We start from the raw sequence: 18,258 nt of genomic DNA on the forward strand, positions 1-18,258 counted from the left end.
GGGCACCTGTTGTATCTCAATAGGAAAGCTGTACCACAGAAAAAGGGCAGCCACACTGAAAGCTCTGCTCTGAGTTACTACAGCTTCTTAGAACTTTGGAACTTGCAGGAGAAACTGTAGACTGCAGTGATCTATTAGGTGTATAAGGTATAGTCCCAAGATGTATACGGACATATCTTTGTACCAACCCCTTGATCTTGGCCTGGTAGTAAATTAGCAGCCAATGATAATCCTGCAAGTAGGGTGTTATATGCTGGCAGTAGTTTGCCCCTACATGCAACCTAGCCATCATATCTAGATTTATCTAAATACACACACACACACACACACACACACACACACACACACACACAGACTGTAATATGTTTACAGTATCAAGCTTCAAAATAGAGTTTGACTTACACCACCCTTTTTGCCAGTGTAAAATGTAGGTGTCTCCTCCATTCAAACTACTGAATTATTCAAAATAGTCTGGCAGACTTACCCCACTTAGAAAGGATTATGTTCCTGTAAATTTCATTCACTTTGGCCTCAAAGGGAAATAAAAGCAATTTTTAGGTTCTCCATTATAATGAATGGGAACTGACTGAAGCAGAATGTGCAAAGAACAGTTACCAGCAGTTGTGTTTTGTTGTTTTGTTTTAATACACAAGGTGAGCCTTGGGGTCCATGCACTCTTGTAATAAATGGTCCATGTTCAGCCTGAAGGCATATACATTGATGAGCTCTTAGGTGACTTGCAACGCCTGGAAGGTAATGGGGTTTTCAAGCATGGCAAAGCAAAAATTCATCAGAATATACATAATAGTAAGTTGAATGCCTTGAGTTCCTTTGTACTATTGGCAATCATAAGCCTGATGGTTACTTTATAATGTCTGCTTTCTTACAAAACCAGTAAATGTAGGTGAAATATTGAAGCATCTTAATCAAAATCTAATAGGAAAAAAGAAAGAAAAGACCTGATCCTTATGCATTACTTGGCTTGGTACAATATCAATATTGATACAAATCGATCAGAGTTATTCTAAGCTTACATACTAATTTTGTAAAATGAATCTGCAGCAATTATTTATTCATTATAATGGAATGCCCCAGTATTGGGGGGGGGATCTGTAGACGCTTCCTATAGAAGAGTAAATTACTTTCTTGGAACCACTACAAAGATCTGAATTAATTGCCACTGAGATGCACATTAGTGGATTAACATGAACTTTTCATTCCACCTTCTGAGTTAATTGACTTTCAAACTCAAGCAATGACCTTATTTTAATGAGCATGTTAGAAGCCTGTAAACTGTTAAAATGCAGGACATACTTACATAACTTTCAATTTTAGGATAGCGCTTAGATCAGTAGTGTTCAACAAGAAATCACTTGTAAGCATTGCCTTTCCTTGGGAATTCATGCTTTATCTGAAAATGGGAAGGGTTACATTAAAAAGGGACATTCATCCCAATAGGACTGGTATGAGGGAATAGGCCAAGTAGGCAAAATAGCCTGATTCTAGCATTCTAAAATAGGTGGAGGGGCCTGAGAATTGTTTTTTTTACATAGAGCCCACACCCCCACTATGGCCTTCTTTCAAAATCAGAAGGGAGGCAAGCGTGTTCAGCTGAACATTGTTGCAGTCCTTTGTGTGACTGGAAATCTTGTGTGATTAGGGTTCAATTTGATTGACTTAATCAAGTCTCTAGGGGATCCTTTGCCTGAAAATTTCATCTGTTTCTGCCAACCCTACAGTTATTTTTAGATTCCCTTTAAGAAAGTGTGCAGACTTTCATGTTCTACAGTGTCTCAGATACCCAAATCACAGAAGCAGAGAGAGGACTGAGCGACTCAAAAACAGGTTGTTGTTTTTTGTGTGTATGTGTATGTGTATGTGTTTGTGTTTGTGTTTGTGTGTGTGGGGTTTTTTTTTTGGGGGGAGACCACAGATACAAGGCAAATAGTGACATTCTGCAGGCATACTTCAATGATGGTCTTCCTTTTGGACCTGCAACTTAATCCCCTTGGTGGGGGCAACATATTCTTTTTTTAAAACCCGAGTGTGAATCTAAATTTGTAAAATTCTTATACTCTTCAGTGTTTCATAATCCTTCTAGAGCACCCAAACCAAGTGGTGGTTTTCTTTATTTCTTCCTTTAAAAAAGAATTCTTTGGTAAGCTTCAATTGCAATAAATATATTATTCATTAGCCTCTTGTTTGGGCATTTGGCCTAGCAGCAGTATTTGCACTAATTAGATCATCTACCCAGCCAGTGGTCAAAAATATCATAATGTTCCTAAAGCACAGAACAATAAGGAGACAATGTGCTATGTTTTCCATAGCATAATATGACCTAAGCTAGGACTGGGTTTTTGATGTTTCCTAATCAAACTTAATTCAAAAAAGAAACTTGGGGAAATTGTGGGCTACAGCTGAGACAAACTACAAAGAAGATTCAGTCACTATATAGCTAACTGAAGCACAGATCAAATTTTAATGCATCTTTCACCCCTAAATGTCATTCCCTAATTGATGCTATTGGAAAGGTGCTGTTTTCCTTATCAGGTTCTTTCTCAAATCTTTTCAAATGCTAACCACTTGGTGCTTGATAAGCTATCAAACAAGTCTACTTCCCAGACAGATTAAAAGGCAAGACAAGAGCAGCTGGCAGATCAATTTGGTTACAGCACTGTGCAGAGAAGCTTGTGACAGTTCAACACTTTTCTTTTTTGGTCTTAGTTTCAAGATCATGATAATATCCATTTGGCATTGGTATGAATATTATTGAGAAGGTGACAATACTCAGTCTCCAGGAATATTTTCAGCAGTGTAAAAGCAACCTCCTCTTCCTCCTCCTCCTCCTCCTCCTCCTCCTCCTCTTCTTCTTCTTCTTCTTCTTCTTCTTCATTTGCAAGTTCTTTAAAAGTGCTCGCTTATTCATTTGCATTGCTTTCTTTGGCTTTCTTTCTGAAATTTGCCCTCCAGTGAATCTGATTAGCTGAACATTACTATGGTGCTAGTATCTGTGTGACTTCCCTGAGAGGTTTTGCTCTCAGTCTGTATTGACTTGATTTTGCTCTGGCAGAGAGCTGGGGGTACAAAGAGAGTTGCTGTGCAGCCATGGAATAAACCACTATAAACCCTGCGTGCCATTGTAATGGATTGCTTTTGTCATTTCTACACCAAGTAAAGTTAATTTTTAGCCCCCCATTTCTCCCCACCTGTTCCATTTTCCCCTGACCAAAGGTGGCAACCCTACTATAGACCCAACAACCAGAAATAATTCTTTAAAATGGACAGCAACACTATTTTACAGAACTGTCCTACACACCGCAACAGGGGACAATTAAGCTGGCAGCGAAACAACTGGAAGGGCCAGATCTTTATGAAATTTCAGAAAATTCTCAGGAAAAAACCAAGCTTCTCCTATGAAGTCACCTATGAAGAAAGCTTCTCCTATGAAGTCTCCTATGAAGACTCAGAAAGAAGAAGTTGTTTGCAATCAACTTGTGAAGAGTTAGTTTGTCTCATACTGGTTACAGAACATTTATATCATGTGCTAATCCCATAACAACTAAGGAGACATTGCAATAAAATCTAATTTAGTCCTGCCCATTGTTGTCAGCCAATTCGGAATGTGTAAAACTGTAGATCTGCATGGACTGATGATGCTCATTGAATTGTTTGTAATTGGAACCACAATTTAACAAAATGAGAAGCAGTCATAATGGTAGACCCTCCAAGTGTCCCTATTTTCCAGGGACCTCCCTGATTTAGAGAAGCCGTCTCAGTTTCTGACTTGATCCCAGAATGTCCCACTTTTCCTTAGGATGTCCCTATTTTCGCTGGATAAATGTTGGACAGTATGGAGTTATCTGACCCCTGAGCTGTCTGAAGACAATCCTGTATAGGGAAGTGGTTTTTTTTAATGTTTTATTATGTTTTAATATATGTTGGTAGCTGCACAGAGTGACTGGCTGGGGCAACCCAGTAAGATGTGTGGTATAAATAGTAAAATTATCATTATGGAATGGGAGGTCCATATTTTCATTGGAAACATGTTGGAGGGTATGTAATGGAGTGTCATTCTGAGAACTTTTCTGGCAGAAAAAGAGCAGTGAAATGACCAAGTTAATACAATAGTTTTCAAAGAGATGTGGCAACCAGCAGGCAGAATAATACGTCCTTAAGCAAGCGCTCAGAGTAGTAAGGAGAACTGCAGTAGCTCTGGATGTTTCTTGAGGGTCTATTTAGAAGGAAATGACAAAGGCTCCATCAGTACCTGGTGAGACAGGCCCTTTAAATGGGGGGAGCACACATTTAACCAATCAAAAATAAAGAAAGCATGCAGTTAGCCCATAATCTTTTATTGTGATGCTGGAGGGTAATTTTCACATTTGGTACACCGTCTCAGATTGCCCAGCATGTTATCCAGGATCTTTTGGGTAGCATGTTCCTGACTACTTTCAGTACTATTATTATATGCTGATTTGGCACAATGAGCAAAGCAGCTTAAAACAAACATATACTTACTATTAAATAAAAAGTAAAAAATTCAAAACAAATAGGACAAAGGCAACAATGAATAAATTCAGTATTGTAAAGAAACAATCTAAAACATAATACATAAGTGTGGAGCACAATGGAAGTTAACATACAATGAATAAATACAGTTCAAAGGGGTGGAGTCTTGTCATCAGGCGAGATTGTTCACGGCAGGCTATGGATGGGCAATTCTGTCATATTTTCCCATTTTAACTTTAGTTCTCTACAGTTCCACAGCATTTTGCATTTTTTTGAAAATCCTTATGAAAATTCATCAACATTTTAGGGCTAATTTCTCCTAAATATACATGTTAGCATTCATTTTTGCCCAATATACACAATGCATTTCTATATAATCTTTTCACTAGAATGCATTTTATACACAATTTGCCCTAGCTGAAGCATTTGTTGTACACATTTCTTGGTTGGAGAATCAAATTACAGAATTCAGAAATGTGGGCTTCATAGGGTGCAAATTTCAGCAAAATTTTCACCCTCATCCCCTCTGCTTGGAAAGTCCCCTTACCAAAGTTCTGCGCACATAAATTCTGGATGCTACCCAATCTGTGCATTTTGTTAAATCCATTCAACTGTAATATGCAGATAGGTTGTAACTCCTGAATGAAGGGCAAGTATTGTGAACTAGCAACTCAGTTTATTTTGCCACTTGTAATATGGCGTACTGCTTTTCACTGTAAGTTATCTGGTTCTACTTTTATTTCATTTTCCTCCCTGTTGATCAGTTAATTTTCCATCCAGCCTCAGAAGATGGAAATAGAACTTCTAATATCTTTCTTTATTTCCATGTATTGAACAGTGAAGCAGAATTGTGCTGGAGTATTCAGTTTTAAGCCCATGGCACTTCCCTTTTCTTGTTTAAAAGGAAATCAATACAGCTCAGCTTTGTGCTAAGAGCTTCCCCCTTAGCAGAGGTATGTGTGCATATATATATATAATATTTGACTGATTATACTTTACATTTTTAGGCTGCTGCTGGGGGAGGGGAGAAACTCCTTTAGTGGTTTTAATTATCATTTTTTTGTGTGGAAAAAATATTAACCTTGGGAATTTCCTTCATAGATTATATAACTTTTGGCTAACTTAGTTTTACTGTTGTATGATAACTGAATGATCTAGCTAAATCAAGGAAATTGATTTATCTCCACCATATTCTCCCATCCCTACACCAACTAAAAAACAGCAGCACCTCATATTTCACGGAAATCAATAGCCTGGTTTTTTTTTTGAAATACTGGTTCCCACAATTGCCATGTAATTTATTCTGAAGTAGGATGGTGTTCCTCACCAGCACACATACACTCAAAACTTTTCCATACAAGTGTCATAGAATCATAGACTCATGGAAGGGGCCCTGATGATAATCAAGTCCAACCCCCTACAATGCAAGAATCTCAACTGAAGCATTAATGGTAGATGGCCATCCAACCTCTGCTTGAAAACCTCCAGTGAAGGAAGCAGCTAGGTTGCCTGCAGCTTGTAAAGCGATGTGAAGGGCAATACAGTGGTACCTCGGGTTACAGATGTTTTAGGTTGCAGACGCTTCAGGTAACAGACTCCGCTAACCCAGAAATAGTACCTCGGGTTAAGAACTTTGCTTCAGGATGAGAACAGAAATTGCATGGCAGCGGTGTGGCAGCAGTGAGAGGCCCCATTAGCTAAAGTGGTACCTCAGGTTAAGAACAGTTTTAGTTTAGGAACGGACCTCCAGAATGAATTAAGTTCTTAACCCGAGGTACCACTGTAAAGCAAAGCACAATAAAACAAGTTATGCCTGTATATTTCAAAATGAATCTGTGGGTGGCTACTTTGTGCTCACAGCTGCATTTGAAATAATCACAGGACCCTCTTTGCGCACTTATGAAGGTGGCCTGAGGTGTATTACTCTCCAATGGCATTGCTTTCTACTATTAATTTGTGGTTTGGAGTGGGGATAAAGTTCCCCCTCTTCTGGCCACAGGAGTGGAGCTGGTTGGTCTGGAGCTGGAGCTGAGTTTCCCCTCTCCTGCCCTTTAAAGCAGGTGGGGAGTGGGGCTTTCTTAATAGACTATAGTAGAAAACAACAACAACAAACTTTAGAGTTGTTGTTGTCGTTTTTTTAAGGCATGCTTTATTGTGATATTAGCTTTCTTGTGGTGGTCTGGAACTGAACCCACAATATCTCCGAGGTATGCCTGTAGTGGTTAGAGCATCCCAGGTTGAAATCTCCACTCCCATGAAGCTGACTAGGCCATGGGCCAATCACTACTTCTCAGCCTTGCCAACTTACAGGGTTCTTATGAAATAACACTGGAGAAAAGAGGGCAAAGTCATAAATACCCAATCCTTAATAATCCTTAAATTGTTTCTTGAACCATATTGGCAGTCTTCTTACGACACTGTAGTTTGGGAATTACTAGCATAAACAATAGCAGATCTGTTGTTCTGGATGTTTGGAGGTTCCAGACCCATAATGTCTAGGGTGGAATGCCCTTCAGGTTCATTCTTCTTGTTGAAACCAGTGCTTTCAGTAGGAATTGACCTGATAAATATTTCCAAACAAAACTCTAGAGCATGGGTAGGCAAACTAAGGGCCGTGGGCCAGATCAGGCCCAATTGCCTTCTGGATCCGACCCGTGGACGGTCTGGGAACCACCACGTGGATCGCTGGTGCACTTGTTATTTCCCTCTCCCTCCCTCTCCCTCACACAGCGCCGCCACCGCCACCTCCTCCGTCCCTACTCCTGGCTTCTCCCTGCCCTGCCTAGAGGAGGAAGGGGGCTGGGCTTTGTTAGTGCCAGCAGCAGCGCTTGAGTGGCCGCCATTTAAAGCAGCCCTCTCTGGAGCCCTTTTGCACACCGCACACCGTCCCTCCATCGCCACCGCCAGCCCCTGAGCAGCCACCAGTGCTCTTGCATCATTTCCCCCCCCTTCAAAATATAGTCCAGCCCCCCACAAGGTCTGAGGGACAGTGGACCAGCCCCCTGCTGAAAAAGTTTGCTGACTCCTGCTCTACAGTGAGTGTGCTTCCAAACTGCTGCTATTTCCAGGTGCAGGTAAATCACATACCACCAAATTCAGGTTGTACAACTAAAACTGATAGAAAACTCTTGCACAACAAACCTGCTTTCCCCCAAAGAACATGCTTTCTGTGATCTAGAAAGTGTTGGGAAAATGCACTGGAAAATGCACTTTGAAGTGTGAAATAACAATTGTTTGCTGTAACATTCTATAATCTCCCCACAAACAATTCAGAATGAATGTTCAGTAAATAACCAAAGTGGTTTCTGCAAAGGAATCAAGCTGAATGCTGAATAAGCAGGTTTTCTGTAAGCAACTTGCATGCGTGTTCAGCTTTGTAGTTTCTGATCACTACCATTGTATCCTTTACCAGTTGCTGTTGCTGTTCTTCAAGCCAATGCTTTTTTTTTAAAAAAAAAAAAAAGTATTATCAAATGATCTTATTGCTGGAATAACCCCATGAACAATCTCAACCAATCAGATATCTTGAAGTGAACAGGATAATGTCATTTTGCTACACTGCCAATCAAATTTGGTCATATGTCAATGGAACTGAGAGCCAATGAATCCAATTCATAGTGAAGACAATGCCTCCTGAATACGCATCCCACCCCCCACCCCCCATTCCTTTTTGGCAATGCCAAAGTTTTGGACTTTTGGCCCATTTCTAACAAAGTTCTCAGATAGTCAGTAGCTGTGTGGCTGAAATACAAAGGATTTCTCAATTTGTGTGAACATATAGTATTATCTCTCTATAGCCACAGCAAGTACTGAAACTCTCCAACAGTTTGACATCAGCCCTGAAGGCGCACTCTTCCACAGATGAATGCCAACAACAAAATCTCAGAATAACTTCTACGAGGCAATAACCCCAGTAGATTGAATGTATGACACATGTCCCCCTGAGTTCAATCAGAATTTATCCCAAACAGACACAATTACTAGAGAATGAGTCCCACTGAACTCAGAGTTACTTTTGCATAAATGTGCTAAAAAAATACAACACCAGTCTCACAAAGCCGTATTTTCTTGAAGATTGCTGGAAGCCATCTTTGGAAAGACTTGTACCTATGGGTTCATTCATAAATCCTAAAGTTTGTTTAGCAAAAGTTAACTTTGGTCATTTCTCTTATTTGAAACCCTACAATAATAACATCACCCACTAGATTCCCTTGACTTCTGTGCTCTCTCACACATTCAAAAATAGCACACAAACTCCATTTTATTTTCTAATAGAATTGAAGTCCTTGCAGTTTCTAGAATTGGTTCTTGCAGATAGCTATGCATCATTTCAGCAATTAATTGCTTATTAAATTCTTGCTTGGGAGTGGGAGGCGAGGATAGTATGTGGCAGACCCCAGAAGTCTGACATTTGTGTTATTAATGGACTGCATATTGCTCAAGAGTGGAGAGCAATGATTTTGAACTGGAATCACATTTGCTAATTCAGGCATGTCCTGAAATGAGGTAAGAGACCAATCTTAAAGCACAGCTTTCAGACAGATTTTTTGCAATTAGGACAGGACACAGATATCTTTTAGGAAGCTGCCATCTTCTAAAATTGTTGCAGTTCACCTTCACATAAACTATCTGGGGAATTTCAATGGAATCAATAAATTCCTTTATTTGTCCCAAAGCCAAAGTGAAGGCTCAACAGGAGCTGGGTGGAGGTTATATGAAGGTAGCCCTGTTTGGGGAAGCTTTCAGTGTTTAATAGATTATTTTAATATTCTGTTGGAAGCCACCCAGAGTGGCTGGGGAAATCCAGCCAGATGGGCAGGGTATAAATAATAAAGTATAATAATAATAATAATAATAATAATAATAATAATAATAATAATTATTATTATTATTATTATTATTATTAAACATAACAAAAATGAACTTATGCCAATTAGACAAAACAAGTACAGTACGGGCAGGTGTAACCTGCGCAGGCAATGAGGAATTATCTCCTGACAGCAGAAAAAGGCAAAACCAACCCCAGATCAGATTCTATCACCCAAGCTGGCATGATGGGCAGCAAAATTTTGATCTCCCTTAAATGGAAGCACTGGTTGTACCTGACATGACCAGTGCCAGCCACCCCCATGCTTCACCATTCAACAGGTGACACAAGTTAGGCTATAAGACCACCACAGCAAGTAGCTCCTGAAGGCAGATGACACTAGGAAGTGGCTCTCCACCCAAACACACCTTCGTGTGCCTACCAATACTCAATTCAGCTTTCTTGCCTACCCTGAATGCCAATAAAATTAAACAGCCAGATCAAAACCCTCTACTTGGCAAGTAGGGGGTGGGGATCCTTGCCAGATCTCCCAGCCAACCCACCCTCTTTTTATGCATTGTTATGACAGCGACCTTGGTATGGACATATGTCGGCCACAATATTGATGGGGCTGGGTAACAAGGTAACTGATATAACATCTATGGCAGCGTTTGAATGACCCTTGTGTAAAGTAAATATTAAGAAATAAGGGGAAATGGTACGACACGTTGTAAGAAAGCATTAGAAAATATATTAAGAGGAAGGTAATAATTATAAGTACATTCAATATTACAATTGTTAATTACATTGGGAAATGATGGGAAGTCTATTTTATTTTATTTATTTTATCTTAGTTTAGTTAGAAAATATGTGGAAAGAGTAATTTAATATTTAACGGTAAATTTATGTAAGGTTATTTTTTTCTTTGTATGTGTGGATTTAAGATACTGTGTGATATCTATGAACTTCAATAAAGGATTTTTTAAAGAAAAAATACTTTTTAAAAAAATGGGGCTGTGTAGGAATTTTTCCATTTGACAAATTGGCACCAGCCATTTGCTTTTCGCCTACCTTGTAGCAATCGCCACAACTTTGTAAGGTTAGGCATTGGGTAAGCCTTTGTTTATGGGAGGGGAGATTTTAGCGTCCACCTGCTCCTCCTCGATAATGGTATCCTGTTAAAGGGATCCAGGGCTGTGGATTGATGTCCATAGCTTGGGTGTGTGCTAGGGCTATGCCATAACCCCATAGGGGATGCCAGGGTGACCCAATTTGACATATTACATAGGGTTCCCCCTACTGCTGGTTTACCCTTAGTGAGACTCCCTGCAGACAGGCAGGAGTTGGGATATAGTGTGGTTTCGCCCAATGCCTAAGCCAGTGGTGTCCAAACTTTTTTCAAAGGGGGCCAGATTTGATGAAGTGAAGGGCCGTGAGGGCCGACCAAAGGGCTGACCAAAGTTGTTGAGCTTTTTTATGATTTTAGTTGTTTAGCTTTTTTTAGGGTTGAAGTTGTTGGGTTGTTGTTGTTTTTTAGGATTTTACCCTAGGAAATAAACTGCCACAGGGGCCGGATTAAACCGACCAGCAGACCAGATTAGGCTCCCAAAATAGACTTTGGAGATGCCTGGCCTAAGCCAAACCACTAACATCTCTACCCAATAAAGTTGTGGCCTATTTTATCCCATTACCCTAAATTTTTTTGTATCCGTGTGTTTATTATATAACGGAACTGCGGGCCCTGGGGCCTTGGCGTGCAATCAAATTAAGAATAGTGTAAAGTAGGAAGAAAGGTGTTATGTACTGAAGTTCTCACCCTGGGCCAGCAGGGGGATACTGTAGATAGTTATGCAAATGAAGGATTGAAAGTGACGTTCAGTGATTGGATAGTTTTAGAAAGTTGTGACAGTAACAAGGTACTGGAGCTCTATATAAGCAGGCTGACTGAGCCCTTCAGCTCAGTTCAGTTCTGGCCTCAGAATAAAGAAGAGCTGTATGAAGAATCGCTGTGTCGTCTGATATGTTCGCCCACAACTTAACAAAAGGTGCACTAAAGATCTATTGAGGTGCACGCAAAATTCAAGTGCCAAGCATACTGCTATAAGAGTTCGAGAAGGGATGTTGCAAAAAACCCAAGAAGGGTAGAAGATTGGGTGGGGCCACCTTATATGGCTGTCCAGCAGCAACAAGCTATTGTATCTAGTCACTAGACTATCACAAAACAATAGAATGAAAGTAACACCAAGTAACATCAGTAGAAGACAATTTTGACCCAAATAAATTGTAACATAATCAAACATAAAATGCTATATTTCCATGACAGATCACAGCATGCCACTTTAAAAAGGAAATATTCTTCCTCTTTCAACACATGTTAAAACAAAATTTTCTATTAAAACGAAGTAGGATGAACTAAGATTAATTCATGCAGAACGGAATAAAATAATGTAAAAAACAAAATGAATAAAAGCATAAAACAAATGCAAATATTTTTGACATAAATCACAAGATCTAAGATAAAGATACAAAAAACAACAACACTCAGCATATAAATTGCAAACTCATTTTCAGTCCTGTCCCTAAAATCCACCCCAGATATTGCTTTCTTGATGCATTTATAAAGGACAATATATACTATTGTGTGTACAAGATCTTCATCCCGGTTTGAAGCAGAAGGACAGGCACATTCAGAGTCTGGCATATTTCTGAACCTTCCTTCTAAAATAGCTGAAGGAATCAGATTCAACCAGGCTTTGGTAAAGGCCATCCTATCTCTCAGCTCCCACAAATCCTTAAAATAACAAAGTAGTATAAAATGAATGCAAGGGCAAATCTTATATAATGGTGCTATTTTGGAAACTGATACAGTTGCTCCGTCCATGTAAAAAAGGATGAGAGTTCCATCAGCCCCAACTAGTATGGCTAGAATGGCAAAGGATGATGGGAGTTGTAGTCTGACAGTATCCAAAGGACTGCAAGTTCACCATCCTTTTTGCTTGGTTTTGTTACAGGGTTGCAGACAAAGCTAGAGATATCAGTCAGATGTTAGAGTACGGTATGCTGATCCCTGTGCCAACAAAATTATAGTGTAATGTGGCTTCTGTGCCACATGCTTGGAACGTAAATATGCAATCATTTGTAGATCCCTGCACATAGGAACAAAGGTGAATCAGACAATTGGCCAATCTACCTCAGGTTGTCCAGGGTTCCATGATCTTCCAACCCTACCTGTAGATGTTGCTGTTTAATTGTTTATTCGTGTCCGACTGTTCGTGACCCCATGGACCAGAGCACGCCAGGCACTTCTGTCTTCCACTGCCTCCCGCAGTTTGGTCAAACTCATGTTTGTAGCTTTGAGAACACTATCCAACCATCTCGTCCTTTGTCGTTCCCTTCTCCTTGTGCCCTCCATCTTTCCCAACATCAGGGTCTTTTCCAGGGAGTCTTCTCTTCTCATGAGGTGGCCAAAGTATTGGAGCCTCAGCTTCACAATCTGTCCTTCCAGTGAGCACTCAGGGCTGATTTCCTTCAGAATGGAGAGGTTGCAGTCCATGGGACTCTCAAGAGTCTCCTCCAGTACCATAATTCAATAGCATCAATTCTTCTATCAGCACCAATTCTACCTGTAGATAACGGGGATTAATCTGGGACCTTCTGCATGCACAACATGTGCTCTACCACAGAGATATGACCCTTTCCCAGTGCCTTTCCCCTTACAAATTATTTCTACATGAATTCTCAAAGTGTGTGCAACGGTGCAAGTGGAACAGTCTCCCTTGGGAGGTTGTGGATTCTCCTTCCTTGGAGGGTTTTTAAAGCAGAGGTTGGTTGGCCATCTGTCATGGATGCATTAGCTGAGATTTCTGCATTACAGGGGATTGGACTCTATGAAAGTTCCAGTCTGTACAGTATATGCACAACCAGAATACTTAGGCCATATTCAACAAAATCGTTGCAGTAGTGGAAGCCAACCCAATGATTCCTGCTAGTGCAACAGGATTTACTCCCTCTTCTCCCATTGTGTGCTTCCTGCACCATCCCCAGATGTGCTCTGGGAGGTCATGAGGACCGCATGTTGTGTGTCAAGGTCCCCAGCGCCACCCCAATAACTCACACATCACACAGAAATTTTGTTTCAGGTTTTTGGTATAATTTTGGCCACAACTTTATTAAAATACAAAAATGTGAGTGGTTGCTTAGGCATTGGTTGCGACTATCTGCCCCCCAGTGGGGGACAGACTGACATTCCACACGCCTGCGAAAGTCAGAGAAGGGGAATACACTTGGGGGTAGCGACGGAGCAGGGAACCTGCCCTCAGCCCTTCCCAAATGCAACCAGGAGCTCTTGCGTGGCCCTAGCCCCTTGACAGGGTTGGAGGAAAGCAATAGTGAGCCCCAGTATTCCTTTAATGGAATCCCTTGCAGCAGCAGCATTAGAGGGACAGGCACAGCCAATCCATGCCCCTCAACCAACCAAACCATAGAACCAATGCCTAACCACAACCTTACAAGTTGTGACGATTTGCTACGCAGTAGGCAAAAACCAAATGGCCCCAGCCAATCAGCCAGATGGGCAAAATTCCTATCGGGCCCCTGCCCCAAGAGCAGATGACCCCATGACAGGCATAGCAAGGTAAAGCAAACAACCCTAAATATAGGGAGGGGGGCGGGCAATCCGATGCACGGGGTGAAAAGAGGAAGCTCTACGCCTCGTGCTGGGAGTTTTAGCATTTCTGCCTGTTAATCAACAAATGGCAACATTAACTTCTTCCCAATAACAAGGGAAGCCCAATCACAACAGTGGCCATGATCAATTAGCCCGCCCCACAACTTTGGAGTGTCCTGTCGGCCCCCACCACAACACGTGCTCTCCATGAAGGAGAACACGCTTTGTGGGGGAAGAAAAGGGAATCTTTCCATCAGGCAAGCAGAAATGCTTTCACCAATGAAACAATCTCCAAAGCACTACATTGGATACAACCTAGTAATATTTCCTTCTCTCCCCCCCCCCTTCAATAATATTTATTAGTTTTCCATTTCAATACAAAGAACATTAACATTTCTTATCCTCACATATATTCTGACTCTCTCGAGTCCACTCCTTCCTCCCTTCCACCTAGATAGCTTTCTTATTACATTTCCTATCTTCTTCGAATTTCTATTTCCTCTTATTTACTTTATCTTACTTAAATCCACATACTATGCAATTGTAAATAAGTTACAAATTCTATTTGCAAAAACTTTTAAATCAATCCTGTTAGCGTTGCCAGATTTTTACAATGATCTTTTAAATATATTATAAATTTACTCCAGTCTCTTTCGAACAGTTGGTCTCGCTGGTCCCGGATCTTCCCGGACAATCTTGCCAGGTCTGCGTATTCAATCATCTTACTCTGCCATTCACTTAAGGTTGGTGTTTCTTGTTGCTTTCATTTCTGGGATAAGAGTATTCTTGCTGCCGTTGTGACGTAAAGGAATAAATTGTGGTCCTTTTGGGGGATTTCATCCCCAATAATACCTAATAAGAAGGCCTCTGATTTTTTCAGAAATGTATTTTTAAGCATTTTAATTTTTTTTTGTTCATTGTATATCATGTCCCAATAAGCTTTAACTTTGGTGCAAGCCCACCACATATGGTAGAAAAACTCCTCCTGTTCCTTACATTTCCAACATAGTTTGTCACTTGTCCTGTACATTTTGGCCAGTTTAGATGGTGTCAAATACCATCTATACATCATTTTCATTATATTTGTAATATTTCCTGCTCATTTTGCAAAGCTTCTGTTGAAAAGTGTACATTTAACTCGGGCTATATTTTCGTCCAAAAAGTTTCACTTGACAGAATTTATTTCATTTATTGATACCATGACAATCGTCTACCAGATGTCAGAAAGACTCAAAGATCTTCAGCTGATGAGATAAATCAGTAACTAGGCTATACATCAGCAATACAGCTTTTCATTAATGTGTCTCGAACCTTCATTAATCTGTTTCGAGTCTATTTTTCTTTGGAACAGATCACTACTATCACATAGCACTCTGAATTAGGATGGAGTGAAAAAAGTTAGGGATGGAGGACAACCAATTATATCATCTAATCTCTTTCCTACAGTTCAATTTTTTCCTATTTGTTGCCCAATCTTTGTTCAAAGTAAATATACACTATTGGCTGCCCCTCTGTCTGTGATGATACAACATTACATGTTCTGCATCTCTTAACTATAGGTTAATATACCAGTAAATTTATTTTTTAAAAAAATTGGCAGGGTTTTCATTTGCCTGGCTAGAAAGAAGTTGTTGAAGACTCTTTCTTGATCTGCCATACCTCTGTTATTTATTTTTTTAAGGGGGATGCGGGTGGCACTGTGGTCTAAACCACTGAGCCACTTGGGCTTTGCTGATCAGAAGGTCGGCTGTTTGAATCCCCATGACGGAATGAGCTCCTGTTGCTCTGTCCCAGCTCCTGCCAACCTAGCAGTTTGAAAGCATGCCAGTGCAAGTAGATAAATACTGTAGGTACCACTGCGGCGGGAAGGTAAACGGCATTTACGTGCGCTCTGGCTTCTGTCACAGTGTTCCATTGCACCGGAAGCGGTTTTGTCCTGCTGGTCACATGACCTGGAAAGCTGTCCGTGGACAAATGCCGGCTCCCTTGGCATGAAAAGCAACATGAGCGCCGCAACCCCATGGTCACCTGTGACTGGACTTCACTGTCCAGGGGCCCTTTAACTTTTCTACCTTACCTAATGTTTTTAGATGTTTTATTTTATTGTTGTGATCTCAATTATTAAGCCACCTTGAGAAATATATGTACATAGAAAGCTGGGGTGATGTATGTGTGTGCAACATACATATATGGCTCACCCTATGCCATAGCTGTCAACATTTTCCCTTTTTTAAGGGAAATTCCCTTATTCCAAATAGGATTCCTTGCAAGAAAAGGGAAAAGTTGACAGCTATGCCCTATGCCTGTTACTGTAAAGGTAAAGGTAAAGGGACCCCTGACCATTAGGTCGAGTCGCGGACGACTCTGGGGTTGCGGCGCTCACCTCGCTTTACTGGCCGAGGGAGCCGGCGTACAGCTTTTGGGTCATGTGGCCAGCATGACTAAGCCGCTTCTGGCAAACCAGAGCAGCACACGGAAATGCTGTTTACCTTCCCGCTGGAGCAGTACCTATTTATCTACTTGCACTTTGATGTGCTTTCAAACTGCTAGGTTGTCAGGAGCAGGGACTGAGCAACAAGAGCTCACCCCGTCACGGGGATTCGAACTGCCGACCTTCCGATCGGCAAGCCCTAGGCTCTGTGGTTTGTTTTTAATTCTTAATTTTAAATTGTAGTATTCTGTTAGGCCACCTAATAAAGGCCTAGCAGTGGAGCAGGTTGTGTCGCAAGACTGCAATGCTCTGCTGTGCACTCCTGTTACTGCTATATGTCCCTGACTTCAGTGAAGCTTATTTCTGAATAAATAGGTTTGCATAGGTACCAAACCTCTTTTTGGATCATTTCCTTTGTCAGCTGAGACTGGGGATAGCGCCAACTCTGAATTTCACTTTATGGTCAACGTACGATGTCATTTCTGATTTCCCCGAATTCAGGCAATGTTACCCAACTGAGATGCCATCAAATCCTAATTAACTTCAGCATGACGGCATTAAATTAGCAAACTCTGGCAAGCTTGAAAGACAGAAGTGAGGTGATAATACATGGCTCAAATCAAAGGTGGTGCCAATTAATGAATGCAAGCTCTGGAAGACATGGCCTTGCTTGGCAGCCAGTCCACTCATTCTCTGGGTTTCCTATTAATTGAGAGATCCTTACTGTAACTTCTCTTCAGCAATAATTAGGGAGGAGACTGTTAGAACACTGTGGAGAGGAGAGAAAGTACAACTAGGAATATAGTGGCATCATTTCCAGGCATCCTTTTTGAATATATAATTTGCTCATTTTCACTGGAACTCTTCAATTGTTCTTTATGGAAATAGGTTTCAGGAAATTCAATTGAGAAATGCTGCACCATTCCCAAGGTCAATATTATTATTATTATTATTATTATTATTATTATTATTATTATACTCTGCCTATCTGACTGGGTTGCCCCAGCTACTCTGGGTGGTTTCCATTATATATACAAACATAAGAAAACAGCCTCTATCAATTTTGCATCATACATTTCTACATATTATTTTTAAACAAACAAACAAACCCAACAACAATGCAAGAACTTACAAATTCATATTAAAATATGCATTAAAATATGTATTATAATGTGCACAGTCTACATGCACTTTTACCTTCAAATGCATTTTAAATGCATTTCCAAAAGCTTTTTCAGATGGGATGTGGATTACAAAATTCAGAGGCATGTGAAATCTGAAGAATAATCACACGACAATCTGTGTATTAATTTGGGAGGTGCACATTAGGTCAGTTTCCTTTTCAAAAACGTTAAATGAAATGAAATTCACTTCCATCCCTAGGATAAACCTATGCGTACTGATAGGTGCAATCAGTCTAAGCCCATGTGCAATTGATAGACTAGATTGGAAGCCCCATCTGTGTGACACATTTCAATCACTATGATGCAACAATTGTGGCTTCTGCCAAAGAATGCTGGAAAGTGCATTGAGTTAAGGGTGTTGAGAATTGTTAGGAGACCCCCTTCAATCCCACCACCACCACCATACACCTACAATTCCCAGAGTTCCCAGGAAACCACTCTTGAAAATTCAGCTCTGTGAGGAGAGCAGAGGTCTTTTAACAACTCTCAACACCCTTAATAGTTCTCAAGAACTGGGGAGAGAGCTATGGCAGTTTAATGTGGCAATAGTGATTACATAGAATAGAATCAGAATCATAGAGTTTGAATAGACCACAAGGGCCATCGAGTCCAACCCCCTGCCAAGCAGGAAACACCATCAGAGCACTCCTGACACTCCTGA

General features: G+C 40.7%; 2 long non-coding RNA genes across 4 annotated transcripts in view; one reads left to right on the forward strand and one right to left on the reverse strand.

The window, feature by feature from the left end:
• Nucleotides 1–18,258, forward strand: part of LOC309533414 — a 93,288-nt gene that overhangs the window by 10,577 nt on the left and 64,453 nt on the right. The gene's annotated exons all lie outside the window — the stretch shown is intronic.
• LOC309533403 lies at nucleotides 666–17,831 on the reverse strand. 3 transcript variants are annotated; one of them, XR_014220215.1, is made up of 4 exons: nucleotides 17,785–17,823; nucleotides 17,611–17,689; nucleotides 1,319–1,411; nucleotides 666–746 (listed from the first exon to the last, which is right to left on the reverse strand). It is a non-coding gene; the product is annotated as an uncharacterized lncRNA (long non-coding RNA). The 3 variants fall into 3 exon arrangements; XR_014220216.1 differs by adding an exon at nucleotides 17,138–17,182 and having other exon boundaries at nucleotides 17,611–17,820; XR_014220217.1 differs by lacking the exons at nucleotides 666–746; nucleotides 1,319–1,411 and adding an exon at nucleotides 17,020–17,182 and having other exon boundaries at nucleotides 17,785–17,831.

The sequence above is a fragment of the Podarcis vaucheri genome (genome assembly GCF_965113315.1).
Source record: "Podarcis vaucheri genome assembly, chromosome: 5".
In the NCBI taxonomy this organism is placed as follows: Eukaryota; Metazoa; Chordata; class Lepidosauria; order Squamata; family Lacertidae; genus Podarcis; species Podarcis vaucheri.